At 45.2% G+C, this 16136-nt stretch overlaps 1 long non-coding RNA gene across 1 annotated transcript in view; it reads left to right on the forward strand.

Moving 5' to 3' along the window:
- Positions 1 to 205: 205 nt before the first annotated feature.
- LOC135511913 (uncharacterized) overlaps positions 206 to 16136 on the forward strand; it is a 58461-nt gene continuing 42530 nt past the window's right edge. Inside the window, exon 1 of the long non-coding RNA XR_010451333.1 lies at positions 206 to 403. This is a non-coding gene — a long non-coding RNA (uncharacterized LOC135511913). The remainder of the gene's footprint in view (positions 404 to 16136) is intronic.

The following is a 16136-nucleotide window of genomic DNA, read 5'->3' on the forward strand; positions in this document are numbered from 1 at the left end:
ATTTTTTGTTATATCCCAAAATGTACCAATATAAACATTAGACCAAGAACAAGGATATTGGTACTGAAAGGGTTAAGGAGTTCTACCCTGACTGAGACAGTGAGAGGGAGAGCGAGTTACTGCTAGCGAGAGAAGAGGGGGAAGGAGAGAATGCCTGTCTGCCGGTGTGTTTGTGCGCACTCCTGGTACTTTCCTTCCTCGCTGTCTGCTCACGCTGTGGTGAGCTCTCTCTCTGTCTGGGCCATGCTTTACCTCTCTCTTTCACCCCTCTCTTTTCTCTAGCAAGCTCTTCAGCATTCCTTCCCCCTCCCGGTTCCTCTCAATTTCCTTTATTTTGGACCTTTCTTACTATGGTGCAGGATTATTTAATTGCCTGGGAAGCCGAGACGTTGGACTGACAAAGGTGAGCTGGATACAGGGAACTCAAAGTCTGGAATGAAGGGCTGGGTGGAGAAAAGGGGAGGGAATGGACCGTTTTATTTTATTTCTCATTGTTTATATACATTTATCTTAATGAAAACAGTGCATCAAGTAGCCTGTTTTTTCCAGGGTTTTGGACCTGTGTTAGCAGCAGATGTCTGTGGCTCTGTGGTTGTTCCTGATGTGTGTCACCTTGGCCCAGGTATGGGGCCATCACACCAATCAGGTTCTGCGTCACAACACTATACACCTCTTAGCAGGTGTGTGTGTCTGGTGGGTCCTCTCAGCTCTGTTCTTGTGTAATGTTTGACCGCTGCTTTTTGTCATAATAACACAGGTTGTACATGCATAATGAATGCTTATATCCTTCCTTGTTCTACAATTCTATCATTGTAATTCTATATTTGGGAGATACATCATTGAGCAGCACCCACACTGCTCCTCCAGCATCTAGTGTTACCATGGCCATCTTTCACCCACCATTTCATTCCACATTCTCTCTCTCTCTCCCCATTGCCATATCCCACCCTCCATCTCTCACCCACCCACTCAGCTCACCCTGAAATATTTTTGGAGAGAGAGAGAGGCTGGGAGAGGAGGCAGTGACAGGGAGCTAGAGGAGAGGTAGAGAGGCTGAGAGGAGACAGGGACGAGGGGAGGTTGAGAGGCTGAGAGACGGGCACAGGGAGAGAGAGGAGAGGAGACAGGGAGAGGCAGAAAGACTTTGAGGAGACAGGGAGAGGCTGAGGAGAAAGGGACAGGGAAAGGCAGAGGCTGAGAGGAGACAGGGAGAGGCAGAGAGGCTGAGATGAGACAGGGAGAGGCAGAGAGGCTGAGAGGAGACAGGGAGAGGCAGAGAGGCTGAGATGAGACAGGGAGAGGCAGAGAGGCTGAGAGGAGACAGGGAAAGGCAGAGAGGCTGAGAGGAGACAGGGAGAGGCAGAAAGGCTGAGAGGAGACAGGGAGAGGCTGAGAGGAGACAGGGAGAGGCTGAGAGGAGACAGGGAGAGGCAGAAAGGCTGAGAGGAGACAGGGAGAGGCTGAGAGGAGACAGGGAGAGGCTGAGAGGAGACAGGGAGAGGCAGAGAGGCTGAGAGGAGACAGGGAGAGGCAGAGAGGCTGAGAGGAGACAGGGAGAGGCAGAGAGGCTGAGAGGAGACAGGGAGAGGCAGAAAGGCTGAGAGGAGACAGGGAGAGGCAGAGAGGCTGAGAGGAGACAGGGAGAGGCAGAGAGGCTGAGAGGAGACAGGAGAGGCAGAGAGGCTGAGAGGAGACAGGGAGAGGCAGAGAGGCTGAGAGGAGACAGGGAGAGGCAGAGAGGCTGAGAGGAGACAGGGAGAGGCAGAGAGGCTGAGAGGAGACAGGGAGAGGCAGAGAGGCTGAGAGGAGACAGGGAGAGGCTGAGAGGCTGAGAGGAGACAGGGAGAGGCTGAGAGGAGACAGGGAGAGGCTGAGAGGAGACAGGGAGAGGCTGAGAGGCTGAGAGGAGACAGGGAGAGGCAGAGAGGCAGAGAGGAGACAGGGAAAGGCAGAGAGGCTGAGAGGAGACAGGGAGAGGCTGAGAGGAGACAGGGAGAGGCTGAGAGGCTGAGAGGAGACAGGGAGAGGCAGAGAGGAGACAGGGAGAGGCAGAGAGGAGACAGGGAGAGGCAGAGAGGCTGAGAGGAGACAGGGAGAGGCAGAGAGGCTGAGAGGAGACAGGGAGAGGCAGAGAGGCTGAGAGGAGACAGGGAGAGGCAGAGAGGCTGAGAGGAGACAGTGAGAGGCTGAGAGGCTGAGAGGAGACAGGGAGAGGCTGAGAGGAGACAGGGAGAGGCTGAGAGGAGACAGGGAGAGGCTGAGAGGCTGAGAGGAGACAGGGAGAGGCAGAGAGGCTGAGAGGAGACAGGGAGAGGCAGAGAGGAGACAGGGAGAGGCAGAGAGGCTGAGAGGCTGAGAGGAGACAGGGAGATGCAGAGAGGCTGAGAGGAGACAGGGAGAGGCAGAGAGGAGACAGGGAGATGCAGAGAGGCTGAGAGGAGACAGGGAGAGGCAGAGAGGAGACAGGGAGAGGCTGAGAGGAGACAGGGAGAGGCTGAGAGGAGACAGGGAGAGGCAGAGAGGCTGAGAGGAGACAGGGAAAGGCAGAGAGGCTGAGAGGAGACAGGGAGAGACTAAGAGGAGACAGGGAGAGGCTGAGAGGAGACAGGGAGAGGCAGAGAGGCTGAGAGGAGACAGGGAAAGGCAGAGAGGCTGAGAGGAGACAGGGAGAGGCAGAGAGGAGAAAGGGAAGAGGTGAATTTATCCTGGGACACACCCGAGCCCCGGTGTGTCCATTTCGCTGACAACCCTCCCGGCTCCGCCCCACTGACATCCTATTAAGGAAAACAAGAGCAAAGAGAGAATTCGGCAGACAGCGTGGGATGGTCCCCCCCCCATAAAACCGGGACCAACAAAGACCCTGGAACACCATACCAGTCACAGGACAAATTTATCCAGCCTTTGCATCCCTTTGCCCCAGCCAACCTTGTCCTCCCCAGACCTCAGCATCCTTTAAGAGGAAAGAAAATGAGACCAGAAGGGAACAGACAGGGCTAACACTTTAGCCCTAACAGCTCGCATTTCACCCTGCCCAACCACCTTTCCAAGGTATGTAACGGTCGCCTGAGCAAACTCACATTTAACCAGATTGCGGTTCGCCTCACGGTCAGCTAGGTGGTCGAACATGGCTTGAATACAGAACAGATGTTCCTCTCAAGTATCTGCATATATCACGCCATCATCCAGATGAACAGCGCACCTGGCCAGACAGGAGACAACCCTGTTCATAAGTCGTTAAAAAGTGGCAGGTGCATTACGCAGGCCGAAACTCATAACCAAATAAGAGTACAGATCAGAGGGTGTAATAAAGGCAGAGATTTCACATGCCCTACTCATCAGTGGCACCTGCCAATAGTCCTTTAACCTTTTGTGACAAGGGGGCAGTATTTTCATTTTTGGAAAAATAACGTTCCTGTAGTAAACAGAATATTTTGTCAGGACAAGATGCTAGAATATGCATATGATTGACAGTTTAGGATAGAAAACTCTAAAGTTTCCAAAACTGTAAAAATATTGTCTGAGTGTAGTGGAAATTTCCTGTATTTACCAAATCATGAGAGCAAACCACACACAAGTCAGAGTTATCATAAAGTCCATCTTTAATTATATGAGCTCCATCACAACCCTGTGACTCTCAGATTAATTATAAATGAATTCTGAGAGTGCTTACACGTTGCAACTGAGATCCTTTATAGTAAAGACACACATAGCCTGACAGCATTGGCTATAAATTATCGTTCAGTTGTCTCCTCAACTATGTTCTTACCTCGCTCTTGGTACCACTCAGGACCAAAAACAAAACCTCATCCACTAGCATATATCAAATACACCCCCTCCTGGACAAGATCACAGACAGTGACTGGCACACAGACATTGTGGAGCCAAGAGATAATTGTTTCCCCCCCAATCATCCCTTCACATGGTTTAAAAGATACATTTACACATGACACATTCACAGCTAAGACTAACCAGACCCCTCTCTGGGGCCCAATGGAACTCATCCCTTTCCTGCAAGGGCTAACTGCAAACAGTATTATCCAAAAATAGACATTCGAATGACAAATCTCACATAAGCATGCAATAAAATGAATAAAACATCTAATTTATAAATGTTACCTAAAGAATTCTGATTCTGCCACGACATGAGTATAACAGAAATGATATTGCAGGCGAAAGCCTGAGAAAAATCCAATCCGGAAGTGACTCATCTTTTGAAAGCTCTGCGTTCCAATGCGTCCCTATTGAGCAGTGAATTGGCTATCAACCAGATTACTTTTTCTCCGTATTCCCCAAGGTGTCTACAGCATTGTGACGTAGTTTTACGCATTTATGTTGAAGATTACCCGTAAGCAGCTACATTGCGCAACTGGTCACCTGATGGCTCCCAGAGTGATTCTCGCGTAAAATACAAAAAGGTAGCCATTATTCCAATCGGTCCTACTGAAAAACCAATTGTCCCGGTGGATATATTATCAAATAGATATTTGTAAAACAACTTGAGGATTGATTATAAACAACGTTTGTCATGTTTCTGTTGATATTATGGAGCTAATTTGGAATATTTTTCGTGACTGCAATTTCCGGGAGATTTCTCAGCCAAACGTGAAGAACAAACTGAGTTATTTCTCCTACAAAAATAATATTTTTGGAAAAAAAGGAACATTGGCTATCTAACTGGGAGTCTTGTGAGTGAAAACATCCGAAGCTCATCAAAGGTAAACGATTTAATTTGATTGCTTTTCTGATTTCCGTGACCAAGTAACCTGCTGCTAGCTGGACAAAATGCTATGCTAGGCTATCGATAAACTTACACAAATGCTTGTCTAGCTTTGGCTGTAAACCATATTTTGAAAATCTGAGATTACAGGGTGATTAACAAAAGGCTAAGCTGTGTTTCAATATATTTCACTTGTGATTTTCATGAATAGAAATATTTTCTAGGAATATTTATGTCCGTTGCGTTCACGGCCCGCAACCAAAACATGCGGACTCTCCTTCACTGCAGCCGACGTGAGGAAAACATTTAAACGCGTCAACCCTTGCAAGGCTGCAGGCCCAGATGGCATCCCCAGCCGTGCACTCAGAGCATGCGCAGACCAGCTGGCTGGTGTGTTTACGGACATATTCAATCAATCCCTATCCCAGTCTGTTGTTCCCACATGCTTCAAGAGGGCCACCATTGTTCCTGTTCCCAAGAAAGCTAAGGTAACTGAGCTAAACGACTACCGCCCCGTAGCACTCTCTTCCGTCATCATGAAGTGCTTTGAGAGACTAGTCAAGGACCATACCACCTCCACCCTACCTGACACCCTAGACCCACTCCAATTTGCTTACCGCCCAAATAGGTCCACAGACGATGCAATCTCAACCACACTGCACACTGCCCTAACCCATTCTGGACAAGAGGAATACCTATGTGAGAATGCTGTTCATCGACTACAGCTCGGCATTTAACACCATAGTGCCCTCCAAGCTCGTCATCAAGCTCGATACCCTGGGTCTCGACCCCGCCCTGTGCAACTGGGTACTGGACTTCCTGACGGGCCGCCCCCAGTTGGTGAGGGTAGGCAACAACATCTCCACCCCGCTGATCCTCAACACTGGGGCCCCACAAGGGTGCGTTCTGAGCCCTCTCCTGTACTCCCTGTTCACCCACGACTGTGTGGCCACGCACGCCTCCAAATCAATCATCAAGTTTGAGGACGACACAACAGTGGTACGCTTGATTACTAACAACGACGAGACGGCATACAGGGAGGAGGTGAGGCCCCTCTGAGTGTGGAATCAGGAAAATAACCTCACACTCATCGTCAACAAAACTAAGGAGATGATTGCTGTTTCCTGAAGTCCACAGAGGATGGAACAGTAGTGGAGAGGGTAGTAGGTTAAGTTCCTTGGCGTACACATCACAGACAAACTGAATTCGTCCACCCACACAGACAGCATTGTGAAGAAGGTGCAGCAGCGCCTCTTCAACCTCGAGGCTGAAGAAATTCGGCTTGTCACCAAAAACACTCACAGACTTCTACAGATGCACAATCGAGAGAATCCTGTCAGGCTGTATCGCCACCTGGTATGGCAACTGCTCCGCCCACAACCGTAAGGCTCTCCAGAGGGTAGTGAGGTCTGCACAACGCATCACCGGGGGCAAACTACCTGCCCTCCAGGACACCTACACCACCCGATGTCACAGGAAGGCCATAAAGATCATCAAGGACAACAACCACCCGAGCCACTGCCTGTTCACCCCGCTATCATCCAGAAGGCGAGGTCAGTACAGGTGCATCAAAGCTGGGACCGAGAGACTGAAAAACAGCTTCTCTCTCAAGGCCATCAGACTGTTAAACAGCAACCACTAACATTGAGTGGCTGCTGCCAACACACTGACTCAACTCCAGCCACTTTAATAATGGGAATTGATGGGAAATGATGTAAAATATATCACTAGCCACTTTAAACAATGCTACCTAATATAATGTTTACAGACCTTACATTATTCATCTCATATATATACATATACTGTACTCTATCATCTACTGCATCTTTATGTAATACATGTATCACTAGCCACTTTAACTATGCCACTTTGTTTACATACTCATCTCATATGTATATACTGTACTCAATACCATCTACTGTATCTTGCCTATGCCGCTCTGTACCATCACTCATTCATATATATTTATCCCCTTACACTTGTGTCTATAAGGTAGTAGTTTTGGAATTGTTAGCTAGATTACTTGTTGGTTATTACTGCATTGTCGGAACTAGAAGCACAAGCATTTCGCTACACTCGCATTAACATCTGCTAACCATGTGTATGTGACAAATAAAATTTGATTTAATTAGTGTCAGTCGATGATTATGCTCCCGCACGCGGGATGGGGAGTCACTAGAGGTCAGGTCAAATTTGCTCACAAACTTAGCTGTGCTGACTTGATCAATGCAGTCCTCCATCCGAGGAAGAGGAAATTAATCTGACTTAGTGGCACTGTTTACCTTACAGTAGTCCGTACAAAATCTGTTTGTACCATCCGGTTTACTGACCAAGATACAGGGAGAAGCCCAACTGGAGAAAGAAGGCTCTATCTTACTCTCCAGCATGTACCTGACCTCAGCATCCAGACAATGCAGTTTCTCTGAAGAAACTAGAAAACCACTGACAAATGGGGTCAGCATCGTCAATGTCATTTTCTATTAAGTTTGTAGGTGTATCAGAAAACAAACCTGGAAATCTCCGAATCAGACCAACCATCTCTTTCCGCCCATCAACAGGTAGATGAGCGAGAAGGCATCCAGTGTCTCTGAATTTTTCAATCTACCCTGCAGTGTGCAATCGTCAGGACCTGGAACATCTTCCTCCTCCTGCACAGACCAAGCATGACAAGAACCCAGAGAAATAATGGTATCGGCCAAAAGAACAGGTTTACCGTCCTCTGTAGACTCCCACTGTTCAGTCTCAGAGGAACGTGCATAATAGGGTTTTAACAAATTTACATGGCACAGTAGGTGTGCTTTTCTCTGTTCTGGAGTGGCAACTAGATAGTTTTGCTCAGTGTACTGCCCACCACCGTATATGGACCTTAAAACGTGGCTTGAAAAGGAGAACCAACAGTTGGCCGCAGAGCAAGAACCTGGTCACCTGGACTAAAGTGACAAGACTCAGTTCACCGATGAAGTCTGCCCTTCATCCTCTCCTGTGAAGATGGCTAAAGAGAAGCTATTTCACCAGCGGCGTACAGACGTCGCCGGAAATCACACATACAATAAAAGGGACTGAGGGGGCTCGGGAGACAAGGTCATTTGGACTGAAACCCATGCTCTCCTGTAAAACCTCCTAACAGTAACCAAGGCAACCCCGCCTCCCAATCCATCTCAGTACAATAAGCTCTCAACAAAGACTTAAGTGTTTGATGGAAATGTTTCAGTGCTCCTTGACATCACACGTGATAGGCACTAGACAAATTGTGGAGCTGTTGGAGAACCTGACCAAACAGATTGGAGGTGAAATTGAATCCTTGATCACTCTGAATGCCCTTAGGGTTTCCAAACAGTGAGAAAGTCTGTTAAAATCCTTTACTCAGTTTTTGTTGTGATAAACCGTAGAGGATAGGCATCAGGAAACCTAGTGGTCTGACATTAGTGAACAGGTAACTACTACCCTTTTTAGAGACAGAGGATCAAAACAGTCAATAAATCAGATACTCCGAAGGTTGGCTGAGTACAGGAATAGGAAACAGTGGTACCGGCTTGATTAGGTTTACCAGTTAATTGACAGGTGTGACAAGTTGATGAACTTAGATTTGAGTGGGATACAGATAACGGGATAGCAGGGAAAGCAGTGACAGACTTCTTTGTGGTATTCTCGTTAGCCGGTGCAGTGACCAGGTCACCATGGCTCATAGAACTCGTCACTGTACACGCAGAGAACACCTCTGGGGAAACTCTGCGCACTCTCTTCAGGAAAACCTACAAATGACAGCTTAGTGGAAACCACTAGAGATGGAAACATGACAGGCCATACACGCTCACCAGCCAAGTTATTCCCAAGGATATTGTCAATACTCTCAATAGGCAACGAAGGACGCACCCCCACAGCAACCTCACCTTTCACCAGTCCACAATACAACATCAGTTTATGCAATGACACTGACAGTGTTCAAACCTATTCCCTGAATCAGTCTCAGCAGAGAAGGGTAACAGATTCCAACACAGACGATTCAGAGGCACTTGTGTCTCTCAGGATCGTCACAGGCACTAGGTTCTTACTTCCTAACATAGACAAACCCTCTGTAATGAAAGGTAAATAGTCTGGGTCAATATTAACTTTCACATGCCCCTGGGCATGAGACAACGTGTCAGGAGTGAACTGATGTGGAACAGGCGCAGCTAACGCCGTAGGCTTAGATTGAACGTAAGCACATCTACTGAATTTACCCCTGAGAACCGGACATTCGTTTCTCCAATGACCTGATCCTTGACAGTAGTGACTCTTGACCAAAGTCAGCTTCACCACAGGAGTCAGGCTCAACCCTCGTTGAATGAAACTCTGCCTGTGAACCAAAGTATCTCGGTGAGCGAGGCCCAAATCTCTCAATAAGGGCTCTGCAAAGACACTTGAGTCAAAACATACTTGTCTGCCAAAACCGCAGCTTCAGCAACAGTCTTCACTTTTTGTTCATTAATGTACGTGGCTATATGGTCAGGGATTGTGTCCTTAAATTGCTCTAACATAATCCGATCACACAGCCTTTGGAAAGTCATAACTGCAGAGGCGAAACACCAGCGATCAAACTGAAGATATTTCTTGCTCAAACTCAACATGAGTCTGTTTATTGTCCCTTTTTAAAGTTTGAACTCGTTGGCGGTAAGCCTCAGGAACCAATTTGTAAATCTGGAACAGAGCCATTTTAACCTTTTCATAACGGACACTGTCAGCTACACTAAGAGATGAATATGCTTCCTGCTCTATACCAGTCAGCACACACTGCAACATTAAAGTGCCGTCAGAATCAGGCTAACTCCTAGGTCCTTTTCATTAATCTGAGGCAACAACCGCAAGATCCCAACAATATCAAATGTGTCCGTGGCACGACCAAAAGATGAACGACCCCTAGGTAAAACTGGGTCACCTTCCCAAAGCAAACTCTCCCCTGAGAGCTTTCCTTCCGTAACCAGCTCTAGACGCTCTTGTTGCAGCTCGATTTTAGCACGCTCCATATCCTGTTTAAATGCCAATTCCATACTTTACACAATCATGCTCTAGCATCTCACGTCCATGCTCTAGCATCTCACGTCCATGCTCTAGCATCTCACGTCCATGCTCTAGCATCTCACGTCCATGCTCTAGCATCTCACGTCCATGCTCTAGCATCTCACGTCCATGCTCTAGCTGTAACAGAAGCAGTTATTTCCTGCTGTTCAAAAAGAAGACTACTAGGACTAACTGATGGAGCGGACATTGTAACATTACAGGGAGACGGCGAGTAGTCAGCAGAGGCTGCCCCAGTGGTAACTTCAAGAATACCACTCTCCATCAGATTGGCCTTCAATATCAACCTAATAGAATTTTTAGACATTTATCACTAATTCCAACCTTGTAGTGTTCAGCAATCTTCAACAGCTGTTCTTTATTACATAATTCTAACAGTTCCTCTGATGGAAAGTGAATTAACTCATCTACATAAGACACCATAGTCACAAGAAAATAAAAAAAATCTCACTCTTCCCCTCTGCTGAGCACACCAGACCACAACCAGAGAAATGACAATCACACTGGGCACCACAGAAGAGAGATTAGATATATATCTATCTATGGAGCTTCCCCAAAAGCTACAGTAACTCATCCCTAGTCTTCATGCAGATGTGCGGTTGGTAATTATGCACTGTAGCCCACTGACAAGGAAAGAAACCACCCAGCATGCTGGCAGATTCCCCCAAGCCACAGTTGTGCCCCCGAGACAACTACTCAGTCCACAGACACCAAAAATAACAAAATAACCATGCCCAACGGATTCCAAAGTGAAACATGTTGCTAAGCCTAACAGAGGGGAAACGGTTATAACTCCAGGTAGTTAGTGTCACTACCCTACCCAAATATCCCACTAAGATACACCGCTGATTGTCCCAACCGCGAGTAGAGCAAGAGTCTCCAGTCTGGACAGGGGCCTGGAAACCAACCAATGTACTTTCTCCAACGCAGCACAAAATCAACTATCCACCCCAGTGGCAAGTTTACCAACCAAACAAAAAGGCAACCAGTACTGGGCACCAAATATTACAACTCAAACAAGCTGTAACAAAAGATGCAAACAAAGCACCTACAGAGTTAAACACGAACTCCACATTTTCTCCCAAACACAACACACATACTAGTAAGCCAAATGACACTAGTATTAGTCCTTCATAACACATCAAAGTGCTATACACCAAAGTGTCTAGGAATCAACCTTATGATCCAGACGAGCCCCCACTCACAAACAGGCTCAAGTTCGCAACAAAAGGGAGACAACGTGGAGACAAGGACTAACAAAATATATTTATTAAATAAAGTAAACTAAATACAATTGACAATAGTATGTGTAAGTGAGTGTTTGCATACATAAATGTGATAATGCATGGTGTTGAACAGTGCCAAAACAAAATGGCCACAAAAAAAAAACCTGCCACACCCAAACTCTAACAGTGTGTCTGCATGGAGAGAGTCTCCTCAATGACTGGGGAAGAGGTGCATTTATCCTAGGACACGCCCGAGCCCAGGTGTGTCCCATTTCGCTGACAACCCTCCAGGCTCTGCCCACCGACAACCTATTAAGGAAAACAAGAGTAAAGAGAAAGAATTTGGCAGACAGAGTGGGAGGGTTGTCACACTGGGTAGAGGGATTGATTTGGCAGTTGTAAAATATATATCTTAAATGACCTGGTAGAGTGATTGTTTTGGCATTTGTAAAATACATATCTTAAATGACTGGGTTGAGGGATTGTTTTGGCATTTGTAAAATACATATCTTAAATGACTGGGTAGAAGGATTGTTTTGGCAGTTGAACAATATAACTATTCTTAAATGACTGGGGAGAGGGATTGTTTTGGCAGTTGAACAATATATCTATTCTTAAATGACTGGGGAGAGGGATTGTTTTGGCATTTGTAAAATACATATCTTAAATGACTGGGTTGAGGGATTGTTTTGGCAGTTGAACAATATATCTATTCTTAAATGACTGGGGAGAGGGATTGTTTTGGCATTTGTAAAATACATATCTTAAATGACTGGGTAGAGGGATTGTTTTGGCAGTTGAACAATATATCTATTCTTAAATGACTGGGTAGAGGGATTGTTTTGGCAGTTGTTTACAAGCTGGCAGTCACATACTGTGTTCACGAGTTCATTTATATTTGATCATGTTTCATTATTCAAGCCTGCTTGTTCACAGTTGTCTCTCCTCTGTCTGTAGTGGAGTTGATGTGGTTGTGTGTGCGAGGCATATTTCACCAGTGTTGTTAAGACAGAATGAGTGATTTTTCTGGGCTAACAAGAGGATAAGTATACGAGAGTGTGAGGAAAGAGAGGGAACAGCACGGACTGTCTCCCCTAACTCTCTGTCATTCTCTCTCTTTGTCTCTCTCCCTCCCTCTCTCTTTCTTTCTCCTTCTCTAAGTAAACATTACACTCACAAAAGTTCTAAAAGAATAAAGACATATCAACTGTCATATTTCTCTCTCTCTCTCAATCCATTTCCCCCTCTTCATCTCCCTTTCTATCTCTCCCTCTCTCCCCCTCTCTAATGCCCTTTTCCCCTCTCTCTCTCTCAATCCATTTCCCCCTCTGCATCTCCCTTTCTATCTCTCCCTCTCTCCCTCTCTCTAATGCCCTTTTCCCCTCTCTCTCTCAATCCATTTCCCCCTCTTCATCTCCCTTTCTATCTCTCCCTCTCTCCCCCTCTCTAATGCCCTTTTCCCCTCTCTCTCTCTCAATCCATTTCCCCCTCTGCATCTCCCTTTCTATCTCTCCCTCTCTCCCCCTCTCTAATGCCCTTTTCCCCTCTCTCTCTCTCTCAATCCATTTCCACCTCTTAATATAATAATAATATATCCCATTTAGCAGACGCTTTTGTCCAAAGCGACTTACAAGTCGGCTGGGGCCACTACTTTTGCATATGGGTGGCCCTAGCGGGAATCGAACCCACGACGCTTGGCGTTGCAAGCACCATGCTCTACCGACTGAGCCACACAGGACCCACCTCTTCATCTCCCTTTCTATCTCTCCCTCTCTCCCTCTCTCTAATGCCCTTTTCCCCTCTCTCTCTCTCTCAATCCATTTCCCCCTCTTCATCTCCCTTTCTCTCTCCCTCTCTCTAATGCCCCTTTTCCCTCTCTCTCTCTCTCAATCCATTTCCCCCTCTTCATCTCCCTTTCTATCCCTCCCTCTCTCCCTCTCTATAATGCCCTTTTCCACTCTCTTTCAATTTAAGGGTTTTATTGGCATGGGTAACATGTGTTAACATTGCCAAAGCAAGTGAGGTAGATAATATACAGAAGTTCAATAAAAATTAACAGTAAACATTACACTCACAGATGTTCTAAAAAGAATAAAGACATTACAAATGTCATTATGTCTATATACAGCGTTGTAGCGATGTGCAAATAGTACAAAAAAGTACAAAAGGGAAAATAAACATAAATATAGGTAAATATAAATATAAAAATATAAATATATGTTTTTAAAATGGTGTTTGTTATTCACTGGTTGCCCTTTTCTTGTGGCAACAGGTCACAAATATTGCTGCTGTGATGGCACACTGTGATATTTCACCCAGTAGATATGGGAGTTTATCAACATTGGGTTTGTTTTCACATTTTTGTGGATCTGTGTAATCTGAGGGAACATCTGTCTCTAATATGGTCATATATTTGGCAGGAGGGTAGGAAGTGCAGCTCAGTTTCCACCTCATTTTGTGGGCAGTGTGCACTTAGCCTGTCTTCTCTTGAGAGCCATGTCTGCCTACGGCGGCCTTTCTCAATAGCAAGGCTATGCTCACTGAGCATTCCTTAAGTTTGGGTCAGTCACAGTGGTCAGGTATTCTGCCACTGTGTACTCTCTGTTTAAGGTCAAATAGCATTCTAATTTGCTCTGTTTTTTTTGTTAATTCTTTCAAATGTGTCAAGTAATTATCTTTTTGTTTTCTCATGATTTGGTTTGGTTCTGTGGGGTCTGTTTTTGTTTGTGAACAGAGCCCCAGGACCAGCTTGCTTAGGGAGCTCTTCTCCAGGTTCATCTCTCTGTAGGTTATGGCTTTGTTATGGCTTTGTTATGGAAGGTTTGGGAATCACTTATTTTTAGGTGGTTGTAGAATTTAACGTCTCTTTTCTGGATTTTGATAATTAGCGGGTATCAGTCTAATTCTGCTCTGCATGCATTATTTGGTGTTTTACGTTGTACTCGCCAATTCGTTGATGCATATATTGAAGAGGGTTTGGGCTTAAGCTGCATCCATGTCTCACCCCAAGACCCTGTGGGGATAAAATAAATGTTGCCAATTTAACCACACACTTGTTGTTTGTGTACATGTATTTCATAATTTTGTATGTTTTACCCCAACACCACTTTCCATCAATTTGTATAGCAGACCCTCATTCCAAATGGAGTCAAATCAACAAAGCATGAGAAGACTTTGCCTTTGTTTTGTTTTGTTTGTTTGTCAATTTGGGTGTGCAGGGTGAATACGTGGTCTGTCATACGGTAATTTTGTAAAAAGCCAATTTGCATTTGCTCAGTACATTGTTTTCACAGAGCAAATGTACTAGTGTGCTGTTAATGATAATGCAGAGGATTTTCCCAAGGTTGCTGTTGATGCATATCCCACTGTAGTTATTGGGGTCAACTTTGTATCCACTTTTGTTGGATTGGGCTGATCAGTCCTTGGTTCCAAATATTGGGGAAGATGTTAAAGAGTTTACGTATAGCCAATTGGAATTTTGTGGTCTGTATATTTTATAATTTCATTGAGGATACCATCAACACCACAGGCCTTTTGTGGGTTGGGGGGTTTGTATTTTCAATGTTCCGTCAATGTAATTGGAGAATCCAGTGCATGTTGGTAGTCTTTAATAGTTGATTCCAAGTTTTGTATTTGATCATGTATATGTTTTTGCAGTTTGTTCATTGTAACCAAGCCAAAATGATTTGAGTGTTGGTGTCACGCCCTGACCTATGTCTCTATTTTGGTTTGGTCAGGGTGTGATTTGGGTTGGCATTCTATGTTCCTTTTTCAATGTTTTTTGTATTTCTTTGTTTTGGCCGGGTATGGTTCTCAATCAGGGACAGCTGTCTTTTGCTGTCTCTGATTGGGAACCATACTTAGGTAGCTTTTTACCACAAGGTTTTGGTGGGTAGTTATTTTCTGTGTCTGCACCTGACAGGACTGTTTCGGTTTTCGTTCATTCTCTGTGATATTTTTGTTATTTAGTGTTCAGTTGAAATAAGAGTATGAACACTTACCATGCTGTGCTTTGGTGCTCAACTTCTTCAACAGACGATCATTACAGAATGAACACTTACCACGCTGCGCTTTGTTCCACACCTTCAACAGACCGTCGTTACAGTATGAACACTTACCATGCTGCCCTTTTGTCCACACCTTCTTCAACAGACAGTCGTTACAGAATGAACACTTACCACGCTGTGCTTTGGTCCACACCTTCTTCAACAGACAGTCGTTACAGAATGAACACTTACCACGCTGCCCTTTGGTCCACACCTTCTTCAACAGACAGTCGTTACAGAATGAACACTTACCACGATGCGCTTTGGTCCACACCTTCTTCAACAGACAGTCGTTACAGAATGAACACTTACAACGCTGCCCTTTGGTCCACACCTTCTTCAACAGACAGTCGTTACAGAATGAACACTTACCACGCTGCCCTTTGGTCCACACCTTCTTCAACAGACAGTCGTTACAGAATGAACACTTACCACGCTGCCCTTTGGTCCACACCTTCTTCAACAGACAGTCATTACAGTATGAACACTTACCACGCTGTGCTTTGGTCCACACCTTCTTCAACAGACAGTCGTTACAAGTGGTTTACCCATACATCTCCGATTTGGATGGATAACTCTGTTTGTTTAGTGTTTTCCAAATTTCCCAGAAGTGGTTAGAGTATATTGGTTCTTCAATTACAGTAGACTGATTTTCTGATGTGCTGTTCCTTATTTTTCTGTAGTGTATTGTTTTAGTGATTCACCATAGTGAAGGCATAGGCTCATGTTTTTGGTTGGATAGTTTTCTCAATTTGTTTCTTAGGTTTTTGCATTCTTCATAAAATAATTCAATCCTTTTTGTTTCAATATGAACCCTTTTCTTTTACAGGTTAATATGTTTAGGCCTGGTCCCAGATCTGTGGTCTCCTACAGCCTGGTCCCAGATCTGTGGTCTCCTTCAGTCACTGTCATTGTTGTTAATTTTCTTTGGAATTCGGTTTGAAATGTTTAGATTTGATAGGGAAGCTGAGAGGTCAAATATACTGTTTAGGTTATACCTTCACTGTTACAATGGAACTTTTTGTCCAGGAAATTGTCTAAAAGGGATTGAATTTGTTGCGTAATTGTTTTTGGTAGGTTTCCACACTACTT

The sequence above is a fragment of the Oncorhynchus masou genome, chromosome 24 (genome assembly GCF_036934945.1).
Source record: "Oncorhynchus masou masou isolate Uvic2021 chromosome 24, UVic_Omas_1.1, whole genome shotgun sequence".
NCBI lineage: Eukaryota > Metazoa > Chordata > Actinopteri > Salmoniformes > Salmonidae > Oncorhynchus > Oncorhynchus masou.